This window comes from Nicotiana sylvestris, chromosome 11 (genome assembly GCF_000393655.2).
Source record: "Nicotiana sylvestris chromosome 11, ASM39365v2, whole genome shotgun sequence".
NCBI classification, from domain to species: Eukaryota; Viridiplantae; Streptophyta; class Magnoliopsida; order Solanales; family Solanaceae; genus Nicotiana; species Nicotiana sylvestris.
The window spans coordinates 18,708,972-18,723,618 of NC_091067.1; positions in this window are offsets into that span (position 1 = coordinate 18,708,972).

Below are 14,647 nucleotides of genomic sequence, written 5' to 3' on the forward strand. Positions count from 1 at the left end.
TTTAATTAGTTTTTTACATTAATATTTCACCAATAAACAAAATATATAATATCACATTTTATTCTAAGTTATAACTTTGAATTAGTTTAAAATATTAATATATAATTTTTTTATTATTATATTTTAAATCTATTGAATTTTCTTATAATTGTTTTTTGTATCACGTGTAATTAAATTTTCCTTCTCTTTTAACGTTAGGATACAAATAGACTTTAATTTTCGTTCATAAAATTACCCACACGAGATATTTATTTTGTATTTTCTTAGTTTTAATTTTTTATCCAATTTTTAGTTTTTTATCTAGTAAAACTTTAATTTTTAGTCCTATCCATAGTTTGAGCATTTCATTATAATTTTAATCTAAATCTCAAGTTCAATCGTCTTTCCCTTCTATTTCTAATATTAAATATTTTTAAATTTTTGATTATTGCTATTAAGTTACCTAATATATAGTATTTTATTTTCTTATGTGGCTTTCATTAACATGCCTCTTTATTTAATATCATAATCTGTTTATATCCTTTAATATTATTATATAAATCGATGTATGATTTTTTAATCTTGAAATAAATATTTTTTATTTAAAATTAATATCCAAAATTATCAAATTGTTTAAATTTATTAATAATATTTTAAGCATTATATATTTACTTTATTTTTTTAAACTATCTTATTTCCCTTCTATTTCTTAATATTAATATTTTGATTTTTAATTTTTTTTTAATCTATTAAACTTCAGTTATGTGGCCTTATCCACATCATGACCATTTTTATCATACTTAAAGAAAACTTTTTTATATCAAATTTAAATAAGTTTTTTCCTTTTTTGTTCTTTATGATAGAAATTTTGATTTTTTCTCTGTTTGTTTCTCATTTTGCTATTGTATATTCAATACTTAATATTATTAACGTTGTCATATGCTTTTTATTAGTTTACTTGAATTTAATATCCACTTTTATCACATTCATTTTAATATAATACAAATAATAAATAAAAATTATTTCAATAGTAACTTTGACTCTATTGTTCATATTCTTAAGTATGAATTTTCTTATCATATTAAAAATAAGTCTCATCTCAAATTCAAATATATATTATTCTTCTATTTTCTCCATTGGACCATATTCCAAAAATCATCTTATACTTTCAAACTTAACCTAGCAATACTCAATTCAAATATTAATCGTAAAAACTCTAATTGTTGCAACAATATTTTCACTATTATTTTAAGAAATATTTATTTATGTATAAAATATTTATTGTATAAAATTTTAATTAAAGATACCTATAGTAATGTATATTGTACCAAAATAAGGTCAGTTACAAAGCTTGATCAATTAATTAAAATTCATCCCTACCATAATTTATTTCATCCCTACCATAATTATACAAAAAAATATTAACTAAATTATACTACTAATAGAGATTTGTATCATAATTAAAAAATAATTCTTATTGAACTACTACTTCCATTAATTATGTTTTCATTTATAATTCAAATTTTTAATGTTGTCTTAAAATTTCCAAGTGACTTTTTTTTAGCTTGCCACTTGGCTTAATGTCATGCTTCACTACTCTCCTTTTAGTATAATATAGATATAGATATTTCTAACTACTTTAGAAGAAAATCTATGAGTGGATCAATATATAGATATAGATACAGATATAGATATAAATACAAATATAGATAGATATAGATACAAATACACACACACACATACACACACACACACACACACACACACACACACACATATATATATATATATATATATATATATATATATATATATAGTGTGAGAGAGAGAGATTAGATTTGTCTAAGATATAGTTAGATTATGTATAAGATTTATTAAACTACTTCCCTTAATTATGTTTTCATTTATAATTTCTAATAATTAATAAAATTGTCAAGTGACTTTATTTTAGCTTGCTTGCCTTAACCACAATGCATACTACTCTTCTTTTAATATAATATAGATATAGAGTCACCACTTGGGAGATTTAGGGTGTCCCAAGTCACCAATTTAATCCCGAATCGAGGAAAAGAATGACTCTATATTACGGTCTGCGTACCAGAAATCTGGATAAGGAATTTTGTTAACCCGGGAGAAGGTGTTAGGCATTCCCGAGTTCCGTGGTTCTAGCACGGTCGCTCAACTGTCATATTCGGCTTGATTATCTGATTTTATACAAATGTGAACTTATGTGCAAATTTTATCTTTTTACCAATTTCATAATTATTATTTTACGAGAATTGCAACGTCGTGAAAACATATCTCGAACCACGTTACATCAATGCACCCGTGGTTATTGACATATCTCGACTCCGTTGAGATTTGGATTTGGGTCACATCAATGTGCACCCGAGTTTAAAGAGATAACTTTATTAAATACGCGCCTAAAGTGACTAGCGTATCATTATTTTAGGAAGGCCGTGGAATTTTGCTAAACGGTCCATCCCGAAGTCTAAGCAATTTTAAAGCAAATATTTACTGAGGGCCCCGCGATTTTTGTATTTTTCGGCGAGGCTCATCTCATTTTTATTTTTAAGGATAAACCTACAGTGACTACATTTTTTCTATTAAGTTTGTCTCTAAAACAAAAGAAAATACCTCAATTAATTACATGCTGAAAAGATGTAACTTATTAGTTATTAGTTTACGGTTAATGCGAATGGAAAATTGCGATCGAGTTTGTTCAAAGAAAAACTGCTTTCATTCTATATTCTTTTATTCAATAATACTAGAACATGAGATTGACACACCATAATATCAAAACAGATTAACTATTTTTCGATTAATTTAAACTAACATTATTATATGAAGAAGTTATACATATGTAACCTTATTACTCATTAATCAATCAACTACATTTTTATACAAAGAGAGGAAAATTAATATTCAAACACAAATCTAAACAGGAGGAATTCAACAGAAACAAAGCCTGATTAATATTTCATTTTTTTCCGCTTCAAGCCAAGAGTGTACAAATGTGTACCTGGAAATGGCAGTACAAGAAGAAAAGAAGTAGGAGAGTAGTATGTAACACAGCAACATACAGCAGCAGAAAGCCCAACACAGTAGCTTCAACACCTCAGTCCAGAAATCCCAGCAACACGGAGAAAACTAGTAAAAATGGAGAAGACAAATAGTGCGGAAATCTCTCTTTATTTTTTTATTTCTAGATTTGAACTCTCTATGGTGTTCTTCCACTCTCAATATTTCAGAAAATTTGTTTCTATATTTTTTACTCTCTTCAAAATGAATTCTGTCCCTGTATATTCTATGTATCCAGAGTGTATATCGAGTGTATACTGCTCTCTCCGCCCCCTCTTTTCTTCTTCTCTCTATCTAGTTTTTCCTCTCTCTTTTTTCCCTTCTTCCTAAATTTTCTCTTCTATTTATAGCAAAATTTTCGAAATTTTCAGATTTGTTTTTTTATTATTTTATTATTTTTTTAATTAAAAGAAATCCTACTTACAAATTGCTTTTATTTTTTTAGAAAAAGAAATCCCACCTTTATTTACTTTTATTTTTAAAATTCCAACTTTAATTACTTTATCTTATTTAAAATCCCACTTTTTATTTTTTTTAAAAGAGAATCTCACTTTATTTAACTTTTCTTTAAAAAACAAACCACTATCTTTTCTTTTTCTTTTAAAAATGCTACTTTCAATTACTTTAAATTTTTTAAATTTTCAGATACCTTTATATTTATTTTTTAATTCCAACCTTATTTTACTTTTAAATTTTTTAAAACTTTTTACTTTTTTTAAATTTTCTACATTCTTTTACTTTTTTTTATTTTTTTATTTTTTATTTTTTTAAAAATCATTTCTGAAATTACTATATATATATATATTTTAAAATAAAAATAATAAATAAAATAAAATATTTTCGGATTTTTTTATATATAAAAAAAACAAAAAATAAAACTATTAATAGTGATAATTCACTTTTTATTTTTTATTTTTTTGGTTTTGTTTTGTGTTGGACAAAAATGAAGAAGGGGTGTTGGGTTAATGGAGCGGACCGGATCGACCCGGTTTGAAACGGACCGGGTCATGGGGAAAGTTGGGCAATTATTTGGGCCTGTGGTTTGAAATTGAAGAAGTGGCCCAATCCGATTTTTCTTTGTATTTTTGTTCTCTTTTCTTCTTTTATTTTTCTAAAACTAAATTATAAAAGTACTTAAATTATTATTAAGAACTAAATTAAGTTATAAAAGCGCAAATTAACTTCCAATAACAATTAACGCACAATTAAGTAATAATTAAGCATAAAATTGTATATTTGGACATTAAATGCTAAAAATGCAAAAGGTGCCTATTTTTGTAATTTTTAATTTTTGTAAAACTAATTTAATTACTAACAATTGTAGAATTAAATCCTACATGCAAAATGCGACATATTTTTATATTTTTTTATTAATTTAACAAATAAGCAAACACAAACAAATACAAATAATTATCCAAAAATATCACAAAAATACTCAAAATTGCACACCAAGGAAAATCATTTTATTTTGCATTTTTTTGGGAGTATTTCTCATATAGGGCAAAAATCACGTGCTTACAGATATCATCTTTACAACCAAACATTAAATATATTTTGAGACTCTAATAAAAAATTTATTCTGTCGCCCTAATAGATATTCCATGAAAAATAATGATACTATACAATTTGCTTGATATGAATGCTCCATAATAAATAATAATGCTATACAATTTGCTTGATATGAAGCCCGTGAGCAACATCAGTTTAATGATCTCTTTAACGGGTTTCATCTTCTACATTCCTTTGATCAATTTTCTTAAATATGTTAGTATATTTTTAGCACATCTTGAACTTTAAGTTTATTACTTAATATACTATATTTTAACTTTGGTTCATCATTGTATGCTCATTATCTAGAATACACACATATAAGAGAAAAAAAAAGTGAGAAAAGATTAAAAACGTATGAAATACTGCAAGAAAAAAAAGCTCAGTTCTCATAACCATTCGAGATATATGAGTAATTAACTAAATGTCAATACGTTACTATTCTCATGGAGTATTGAGATGAATTTCAGCTTCCTTCAATTATCCACATTTAAAATACATATCAATGAGTGCAAATTCACTTTACAATTATGGATCAACTTTCCTTGTTTTATAGCCACTGTGTTGTTAATGCAGTTGTATTAACTAACATGTTTGAGCTTATCACATTTTTTTGTATCCTCATTTCATTAATACCAATACTTAAAAGACGCCCTCGCGTATCTCGATTGGGGAATTGTATATGAACAATAATAAGTTTAAGTAAGTTATATATGCACAATCTATAGTGAAAAACGATTACCTGTTTGGAACTGACCATTCGTTAGATCACGCAAAGTAGGACTGATTTTCTTCATTTTCGATTCTGCTCCATCTGCCATTTGTGGGATCAACACCTTGTAGAAGAAATAGTGAAAGATAAAACAATTATCGAATAGTTCATTCTTATCAACATCAAGTTGATTTATCAAATGCTCATAATGTTTAAGGTTGATGATATACAAACTAAACTGCAGAATATTGATTTTAACCACACGCGTCCTATGAGAAAACGTCAGTATCAATTCATGCTTGTTGATCTTAAATTTCATATCGTTTGGTCCAACTACAAAATTCTTCATAACATACCATCTCATTTCATGTATTTTTGTTTTAAAGATACGTATAACGGACCATCCAACTGTTGCATAAATTCAATCTCCCTGGAAAAAAAAAAGAAATTTAAGTTAGTAGGAGGTCATGTTATATAAAGATTATGCATTATTTTGTTTGTAAAAACCCACAACATACTAATGCATCAATAAGCATGACTAAACTAGCGCTAATAGTCGTAATAAGCTGGATGACACATTGTATTACTAAACATACATCAACACCCAAATAAATTTTTTATCTTGGCAGTACGAACAAAATTTGATCATAACTCTTTCACTAATGACTTAGCCATTTGAATTGAAAATCTGCCAGGAAGAAAAAATTCTTTTCTGTTATGCATTAAGGGTAAAAGCTCTACAAACTAACATAAGAAAATAATATTTAATACTAAACTATAAAAGCAAAAACTCACAAAATCAGCATATTTCATTGAATAAGCAAAGAAATACAAATAAACTTCATTAAAAAAAATTAAGTTTTAAATGAGCTACATCTCTAATATACAATTCATTAAAACAAATCAATTATTAAGTAGATACACAAATCTGGTGAATGTTCAAAAGGAAAAAGTATTAATATTATTTCCTTATATAATCTGTCATAGTTCTAATATACCATTCATAAAAAGTATTCAATTATTAATCAGGAAAACATTCTAGAGAATGTTTCTTCAAAAAGAAAAGATATTTAGTAATATTTTTTATATTAATCAATAACAACAATTTATGCAGTTTATAAATTTTGTTTTAATTATTAATTAGATTAGATACACAATTCTGGAGAATTTTCAAAAGGAAAATGTATTTAATATTATTTTCTTATAGAAATCGGTGACAGCTCTAGCAATTCTTTAGCAAAAAAATCAATTAGTAATTAGATACAAAATTCTAGAGAATGTTCCTTCAAATGGAAAAGATATTTAATACTATTTAGTTATACAATTCGGTGACACTTTATGCAATTCAAAAAATCCAATTATTAATTACATACAAAAGATTATCAATTAATAACTTTTATTAATGTTACACAAAATAGAATCCAACAAATTAAAGAATTATTATTTTAACTTAAAATTAATGTGTAAGATACAAAATTAAAATTTAATTGATTCTTTCTTAAAAAACGATACCTACCCTAACTGAATTATACACAAAATTTAGTTAAAGATACTTATAATAATGTATATTGTACCCAAATAATATCAGATACAAAGCTTGTACTAAATAAAAAATTATTATTTCAACTCAAAATTAATGTGTAAGATATAGAACAAAAATTTAATTAATTTTTTCTCAAAAAAGGATATCGACCATAACGGAATTATACACAAAAACATAATTAAACATACCTACAGTAGTGTATATTGTACCCAAATAAGGTCAGATACAAAGTTTGATCAATTAGCGGTGGATTTTCATTAATTGTAAATATATATATATAAAAATATAAATATAAATATAATATAAATATAAATATAAATGTATGCAGTTTATATAGATTAGATTTGTCTAATATCTATTTAGATTATGTATAAAATTTATTAAACTACTTTCATTAATTATATTTCTATTTATAATTTCTACTTATTAATGTTGTCTTAAAATTGCCAAGTAGCTTCTTTTAAGCTTGCCACTTGGCTTAACCACATGCTTCACTACTCTCTTTTTAATATAACTAGTATTAGTACCCGCACGATGCGCGAACACAAATTATGTCAAATTGTAATCTATGTTGTTTGAATTATGTGCAAATAACCTTAAAATATAAATCTTTCATATAAAAATTATATAATATTAGATATTAATTTTGAAGCAAAATATGAAATTATTATTCAAATCTCGTAGTAGACAACCAATCTTTTTAACATATATTTGTAGCAACCTAACCCTTTGATTTTAGTACTTACATTTCGTTCCGTTGTCGATATTAAAGAATACTAAACATGTCATATTGTGATCTGTCTTGTTCGAGCACATTAGATCATATTATTTTAATAAAATTCTTACAATCACTTTATTTTTATCAGGAAGTCAAATATGTTTTATTCATCACATCATTTTTACGTAAATTCCTTTTTTTGTTCTTTTCTTATAGTTATTATATTATTTAATATTTCATATTATTATACCATCATATAAATTTTTGTTAGCTTATAATATTATTATACCTAATATTATTACATTGTCATGTGAATTTTTATTAGCCTGTTTAAATTTAATATCTATTTTTACCATACTTATTCTAATATAATATAGACAAAAATTAAAATACTTTCTCATCTCAAAAATAATTTTTATCATTATATTTAATTGGGCCATACTTTCAAAAAATTATGGTATGCTTTCAAACTTAAACTAACTAAACTCAATTCAAATATTAATCATAGAAAAATATTTTCTTAATTGTTTGAACATATTATATCTAAATATTGTAGTAATATTTACGTATAAAATATTCGTTTGCACGATTTATCAATATTAATATGAATTTATTTTTCTTGTTATTAAAATATCTTTTGCTGATTATTTAATTTTTCTCTTACCTTATAATTAATTTGTATACTTTATGTAAGATCTTATTTTGCCGCTTGAATTTATTTAGCTTTTAAACTCAATAAATCTTTAATATCTTAAGTAACTTTTAGTTTTATTTTATATTTAACTTACTCCAAAGTATAAATAGTCATAGGTATCTCAACTTACGTCTTTATATATATATATATATTTTTTTTTTTATTATAGTTTTTAATTAATTTTTCACCTCCATATTTCTAGCTAACATAGAAGAAAATCTATGAGTGGATCAATATATAGATATAAATATAGATATAGATATTGATACAAATATACATATAAATTTAAATATAGATATATATTTTTTTTTTATTATAGTTTTTAATTAATTTTTCACCTCCATATTTCTAGCTAACATAGAAGAAAATCTATGAGTGGATCAATATATAGATATAAATATAGATATAGATATTGATACAAATATACATATACATATATATATATATATATATATATATATATATATATATATATTAGATTTGTCTAGATCTATTTAGATTATGTATAAGATTCATTAAACTACATCCATTAATTATGTTTCTATATATAATTTCTAATTATTAATGTTGTCCTAAAATTGCCAAGTGACTTCATTTTAGCTTGCCACTTGGCTTAACCACAATGCATACTACTCCCCTTTTAATATAATATAGATAGATTATACTACTAATAGGGATTTGTATCATAATTAAAAAATAATTCTTATTGAACTACTACTTCCATTAATTATGTTTCCATTTATAATTCAAATTTTTAATGTTGTCTTAAAATTACCAAGTGGCTTTTTTTTAGCTTGTCATTTGCTTAATATCATGCTTCACTACTCTCCTTTTAATATAATATAGATATAGAATATAGATATTGATATATAGATTAGATTTGTCTAATATCTATTTAGATTATGTATAAAATTTATTAAACTACTTTCATTAATTATATTTCTATCTATAATTTCTAATTATTAATATTGTCTTAAAATTGCCAAGTGACTTCTTTTAAGCATGTCACTTGGCTTAACCACATGCTTCACTACTCTCCTTTTAATATAACTAGTATTAGTACTCGTGCGATGCGCGGACAAATCATTTCAAATTGCGATGTATGTTGTTTGAATCATGTACAATAACCTTAAAATATATATCTCTCAGATAAAAATTATATAATATGAGAATTTAATTACGAAGCAGGATATGAAATTATTGATCAAATCTCGTAGTAGACAATCAATCTTTTTAACATATATTTGTAGCAACCTAACCCCTTGATTTTAGTACTTGCATTTCGTTCCGTTGTCGATATTAAAGAATATTAAACATGCCATTGTGATCTGTCTTGTTCGAGCACATTAGATCATATTGTCACACCTCCTTTTTACCGCCCCCGCGGGGGGCGTAGGGAGTTTTTTTCCAATTAAAGGACAATCGAAACGGGATTTGTTTATTTATTTCAGAGTCGCCACTTGGGAGATTTAGGGTGTCCCAAGTCACCAGTTTTAATCCCTGAATCGAGGAGAATATGACTCTGTTTGTTATTCTGCGAACCAGAAATCCTGAGTAAGGAATTCTGTTAATCCGGAAGAAGGTGTTAGGCATTTCCGAATTCCGTGGTTCTAGCACGGTCGCTTAACTGTTTTTATTCTTGGCTTAATTATCTCGATTTTACATTTTTTATTGCATGATTTTGTTATCGCTTCTGTTTAGATTGTTTATAATTAAAGACCCTTCTTCGAATCGAATCACGCATACGTGTATTCGTTTTATATATTATATATTTTTTAACGTGAAAAATCGTGTCACACGTACGTGTACACAATGATATTGATAATATATTTATTATAAAATAATTATTTTTTCGAAATTGTGTTTTAAATAAAATCAAGAACATTCGCACTTTTTGTATGATTAAGTAGTGAACCGCACATCTCGGGTTTTATGAAATTAATTTAAGATCCTCCGACGAATCTCTTTTTATTAAAAATTCGCTCGAAGTTGCGCGAACGCATAATCCGAATTTGTTTTTAAAGCTATAATCAGGTTACGCGAACGCATCCCTAATCACACAAAATATTCTTAATGGTATTATGGATTTTCTACAAATTGTTTATTATATCCATACATTTTTATGTGAAAATCATGAGAAATTCCCATTTTTGAGATGCCGTTAAATTCTTTGAAAAGAATTCACCATTATTGAGTGTTGATTGCAAATTATATTTTTCGCGTATGAATTATATTCCTCCAAGCTATTCAAATCTAAAGAAAAGAATAAACATATGATTAACAATATTTTTAGTAAATACAACATATGTATACTCAAAATGTGAATAGCGTATGAAACTAAAAAAAATCAATTCTTGAAAGGAAATGATATTTTCGAAGAATTCTCATTATTTCATTTGCAACGAATGTTTTTTTTTTTTACATTCTTAAACTTGTTACACATTATAAATTTAATCTCTTTCTACATTGCTTGTTCCTAATCTGATAGGCCTAATTATTTTTGATTAATTGCTATTGATTGAATTCGAGATATACTTAATCAAACCAATTTTTATTCTCAACCTATACGAGTTATTTGGCAAACATTAATATATAAAAAAAATCGTTGACTTAATATGACAATATCACATATAACATGAATATACTCTTACACCATTCACCATATGGCAATATCGTGAATATAACAGATTTTATCGATGCATCTTTCGGCTATTGATTGTGAACATGACCATTATTATGCTAAATATGAACAAGATACAATCAATACTATCTTAGCCTTAAAAATAAGATGTTTAACAACATAGACTAGTAGTGTTGTTGTCTTGACATTTCCACACTAGTCTATACTAGCAATTTTAAGAGATGCAATTAATGGCCAGTTTTCTGTCATGTTCCCTATTTTGATGATTCAAATACAACTTATACTGAATGAAAATTCGAAATAAATAACTTTGTTACAACATTTATACGAACTTCAAAAGGGTGATTAACTAACAGTTCTCACATCAAATGTAAGCTACTATATTAACCAGCTGAAACAAAACTGAAATTTAAACTAATAGATTTAAACGAGTAAAAGACATAATTATAATTCCGAACTTCATTTATTTGGCAATGTTGAAGCTTTCCACAACATGAGTCTAAAATATATACCTGATATTGGAAGCAAAAGAAAATGAAGATGAGAATCAGCAACAGTAATAACAATACAGCAACAACAACTGCCCAGCAACAGTAACAACCCAGTAACAGACCGGTGGAGTAGTAATCCCAAAAACAAAAGCTTCAAGCTTTGATGAAACAACAATTAATTCTGATTTCAAACAATGAAAGAAAGCAGAATATTTTTTTTAGTTTTTATTTTGAAAGTTTAAATATTTTTCGGAATTTTCTCCCTCTTAAATGTTCAGCCTTTTTTTCTCTCTCTTATTTTTCTTTCAGATTCGTTTCTCTTATCTGTATTAGTTCTCTCTCGTATCTGTCTGTGTGTGTATTTTTTCTTGTCTCTCTGTTCGTTTTCTTATCTGTCTTCTTAAATCTGATTTCAAGACTTCCTATATATAACTCATCCCATAAATCTTTCAATCAATTAAAATCAATACTTTTTCTCTACCAAACCCATTATCTTCCCACTCATCCCCATTACATTAAATAAACATATCACACCACCCCATTATATTTTGTCCCCCATGCCTAACATAAACAAATACAAGATTCCCCCACACTAAAATTTGTCTTGTCCCCCCTTTATATTAAATAACTATATCACAACCCACCCCATTTCATTTTGTCCCCCATGCTTCATATAAACAATTACAAAATGTACAATTCCTAAACTACCCCTCCGACCCTATTACAAATTACTATTTTACCCCCGAAAGTACTATAAATTACCAAACTACCCATCAGCTATAACACATCAATTAATCAAACTTAACCAAAATATAGACAATATGATTAATTTCTAACAATGTTCAAACAACAAATTTCATGAACATGATTTCTTCAACATTTCAACAACAAATCACATGAACATGATTTCTTCAACATTTCAACAACAAATCACATGAACACAAATTGAACAACAAAGAACAACTAAAATTTGATTGAACAATATTTTAGCAACAAACAATCCTATTTTCGGATTCAACAACAACAACAAACAAGTATATTTAGATTTCTAAATTCAATAATATTGAACTTAAAATCAACTACTCTAACAACATTACAACAAACAATTCTTATATTAAACTTTAAACAAGATTATGAGACCAATTCAAGAAATAATCATAAATGATAAACAAGAAATCAAGCTACACAAATTTCGGATTCAAGATCAAACAAACAAAGTATGAACATGAATGAAATCTATATTAAACAACAAGCATGACGGATTCAAACGATTAAATCAACATATTTCCCTTAACACAACTAAATTCTTTTAGACAAATAACAAGATCGACGAAGAAACAATTATGAACTTAAACTTGAACTTAACAATATTAACAATTTCTAAAAATACATAAACACATGAAACAAATTGAAGAAACAATTAATTAAACTTCAATTTGTATCTCACCAACATTAAACTAACAAAATCTTACCTAAACAATAAAACAAACATGAAATAAATTGAAAAATTAATTAATCAAAGTTCCATTTGAATCTGAAAATTTAATCAACAAAACATATGAACAAACTAGAAAATTATTTCAACGATGAACAAACAAAACAAAAATTGAATCATTTATCGATTTCGGATCCGAAAAATATCAAACAAAATATGGACAGAAACAAAACTTGGAACAACTAACCGTAAATGACCAACGACGAACTCGAACAAACTTTAAACGAATCCAACGAAACTTTGACATAAACAGACTTGAAGACGACGAAGCGACAACGAAACAATAGCAGCGAAGAAGACGATGAAGTGAAGCAGCAAATAGCTGGAAGAAAAATGCAGCAGCAGTGGCGACACGGGCAGCAGTAGCAACGCTACTCAACTAGTGGCAGCGATGGAGACGACGATGCTCGTTTGGACGAAGCTTTTGCTTAAGCAGTAGCAGTTGTGGTGAAGAAGGTTGCAGCGGACAACAATGGCGGAGCAGGCAGTAGCATGAAGAGAAGAGACGCAGCAACAGCTGCTCGACAACGCTGTAATGCGGCAGCAAACGCAGCCATGGGTGGTCGGAGAAGGAAGCAGAAACAGTAGCAACGACGCAGGAAGATGAAGCGGAAACAACGGATGATGAGGCTGCCATGGCCAGCAGATTGACGCCCAAAAATGCGAGCAGCAGCAGCAGTTCGTCGAGGACTGGATGTAGCAGCTGGTATGCAGCAATAAGGAGAAGCAACTGATCGCAGCAAGAAAGAGTAGACGATGCACGATGGATGAGCTCAAACTTGACGATGACGAAGCTCGATGGATGAGGGCAGCTATGGAGGTGTTGGTGCGTGTGTGTGTGAGTGTGACGGGGTGAGGGGGTGTTCGTGGGGGAGGGTGGTCGACGTTGCAGGCTGGGGTTTGGGGGGGGGGCAGCCATGGATGAACTTTGGAGAAACTTGGAGAGGAAGAAGTAAAAGTGGAGGGTGGCGGATGGGTTAGCATTTTTTAGGGTTTTCTTCATTTTTTCTTTTTGTTTTGTGTTGTTTGTAAGATAATAGGGGTGTTGGGTTATGGACTGGGTCGACCCAGTTCGAAATGGACTGGGTCGTAGGGAAGATTGGGCCATTTTTTGGGCCTGTGGCTTGAAATCGAAGAAGAGGCCCAATTCCGACTTTCCTTATATTTTTGCTCTCTTTTCTTCTTTTATTTTTCTAAAACTAAATTATAAAAATACTTAAACTATTATTAAGAACTAAATTAAGTTATAAAAGCGCAAATTAACTCCCAATAACAATTAACGCACAATTAAGTAATAATTAAGCATAAAATTATATATTTGGACATTAAATGCTAAAAATGCAAACGATGCCTATTTTTGTAATTTTATTTTTTTGTAAAACAAATTTAATTACTAACAATTGTAGAATTAAATCCTACATGCAAAATGTGACATATTTTTGTATTTTTATTAATTTAACAAATAAACATGCACAGACAAATACAAATAATTGTTCAAAATATCACAAAATTGCACACCAAAGAAAAATCATTTTATTTTTGGATTTTTTGGGAGTAATTCTCGTATTGGGCAAAAATCACGTGCTTACACATATTATTTTAACAAAATTCTTACAATCACTTTATTTTTATCAGGAAGCCAAATATGTCTTATTCATCACATCATTTTTACGTAAATTCTTTTTTTTGTTCTTTTCTTATAGTTATTATATTATTTAATATTTCATATTATTATACCATCATAT